Here is a 2,214-nt window from a genome sequence, read left to right as displayed (position 1 = left end):
AGCTGTAAGGCGCCTTGAAGCGTGCACCCCCAACATTCTTCTTTGCGCATCTGTGAAAGGTAAACTCTTGAGCAAACTCTGAACCAGCTCTAAGGAAACTAATCCGATTAGACGTTACTTTGACTCATCCTTTAACAGTTTTCAGTCTCTGTCTTTAAACACCTTGCTCAGTCACATTCAAGCCACAAGTACTCTTCTCGGATGTTGCACAAACAAATCCTAATGTCTTGAAAGCATTGCAGCATGTTTGTGTCCCACTTCCCGTGGCTGCAGGACGACTGACACGATCGGACAAACACAATCTGTGGCGTTTAGCGTGACATAGTCTTGCAGGCATCGTGCTGTCTTACTGCAATACTATACCACTTGAGGAAACAGTTCATCTGGCCATGAAACTCATTTGAACGTCTAGCTACAGCAACTAACAATAACATGATTTATTCAGGATGTGTGGAACCAGCACGTCCCGGAGACAGCTTCTGAAATCGTGAGCATTCTCTGGTGGTGTCCTGGAGGGCTCCCCGGGCATGTGTTGGTGGTATAGTGGTGAGCATAGCTACCTTCCAAGCAGTTGACCTGGGTTCGATTCCCGGCCAACGCAGTGGCAAGTGTTTTCAAATGCTGTCACAAGCCTTGGATTGTGACTAGCAAAGCAAAGCCTTTTGAAAGAGCTAAAGCACTGCAAAACGGAATTGAAGGAGAATCTTACAGGGGATTCTGAGCGGTGTCTAAATAAATAAATTCACAGCGTCCGCGGATGGCATTTTGCAGCTGGAAGTAGATGTCGACGCTTTTTGCACACAGCACCAAAAAAGCGTCTTTTTTGAAGGTACAGGCATTGAGCATTGGTGGTTCATTGTTAGAACTCTCGCCTGCCACGCAGGAGGCTTGGTTTCGATTCCTGGCCAATGCAGTGGCTTTTGCAGCGAACGGCTCCATCACTTGCATCCCAACTTTTGCAACTCGCAACTGAAAACCCACTGAAGCTAAGCAGGTGTGAGCCAGGTCAGTACCTGGATGAGGGTGAGCTACAGGGAAAAACAAAGCTTCCAGCTGGAAGTGGTGTTAATGGGGCCAGCAGGGAGGCGCTCACCCTGAGGTCTGTGCGGGTCCCAATCTCCCAATATAGTGACGGAGAAGCTGTGTTGTAAAAGGGCGCTGTCTTTTGGATGAGATGTAAAACCGAGGTCATAGTGCTCTGTGGTCATTAAAAATGACCACCAAAACCTTTGACAAAAGCTCTTGGTAATTGATGGTCTTCAATAATGTTTCTCCTTTAGGTACATTTAAAATCAGCTGAATAATGCTGTGAAACCATGAAACTGCATGAGAAAGCCCGTACACTGAATTACACGGCTTTCTATTCAAAGGAGGACAAAAGAAATTCCCTGAGTTCGATTTTTTGCAGCACAGAGAGGGGCACTGTCACGAGGCCGGTTAGCTCAGTTGGTTAGAGCGTGGTGCTAATAACGCCAAGGTCGCGGGTTCGAGCCCCGTACGGGCCGTGTCCTTTTCTCCTCTCTTACCAAAGCTGTTAGGTTCCTTTCCGTGGTGAGATGGGTTGTCCTGCAACGCTGCCACACAGTGCCGACAGACAAGAGTGTTGCGGGAGAAGAGAAAAGTGTTTGAAGATTTAAGAGTGTCTTAGGTGGAGCCAAAATCAAGTGTCACAAATGCAAGTGGGAAGATTTCCAATGTTTAATATGGTCAAAATAAGCGGAACTTACCAGCTGGTCCGGCACAGTCTTCCATGCTTTTGTCATATACTGTAAAGTGGTGTCGAACTGGGTGTCGAACTGGAGCCTCACCATTTGCATATGTGAGGCTCCAGTTATACATCGATTGTCACATTAAATGACAAAAATGAAGAGAGTTAAAGCAGCTGGAGAGGTTTTCTTACAACTTTTGAGCTGACACAGTTTTGGAAAATGTTTCCTTCACGCTGCACTGTACAACATAGGCAGCCAAGAGTCTCCAAAACAAAACAGAATGGACAGATAGGAGAAAATTCCCACTCGTCCTGAAGTTCCCAAAATCCAGCACTGAGCGTAAACAAAGTGTCTAAGTAGCGTGGGAATGTTAAACCTAACCCTAGCTGGAGTTTGAGCAATCCAGCACTGAGAGTAAAAAGATGAGTCAAAGTAACGTCTAATCAGATTAGTTTCCTTAGAGCTGGTTCAGAGTTTGCTCAAGAGTTTACCTTTCACAGATGCG

General features: G+C 46.2%; 2 non-coding genes across 2 annotated transcripts; both read left to right on the top strand.

Annotated features, from left to right (window-relative positions):
• Positions 1–529: 529 nt before the first annotated feature.
• On the top strand, positions 530–601 carry trnag-ucc (transfer RNA glycine (anticodon UCC)). Its single transcript has one exon. It is a non-coding gene; the product is annotated as a tRNA-Gly (tRNA).
• Positions 602–1,431: 830 nt separating this feature from the next.
• Positions 1,432–1,505, top strand: trnai-aau (transfer RNA isoleucine (anticodon AAU)). Its single transcript has one exon. It is a non-coding gene; the product is annotated as a tRNA-Ile (tRNA).
• The last annotated feature ends 709 nt before the right edge of the window (positions 1,506–2,214 follow it).

The sequence above is a fragment of the Lepisosteus oculatus genome, unplaced genomic scaffold (assembly GCF_040954835.1).
Source record: "Lepisosteus oculatus isolate fLepOcu1 unplaced genomic scaffold, fLepOcu1.hap2 HAP2_SCAFFOLD_60, whole genome shotgun sequence".
Classification (NCBI taxonomy): domain Eukaryota; kingdom Metazoa; phylum Chordata; class Actinopteri; order Semionotiformes; family Lepisosteidae; genus Lepisosteus; species Lepisosteus oculatus.
This window is presented reverse-complemented; position numbering and strand designations above follow the sequence as displayed.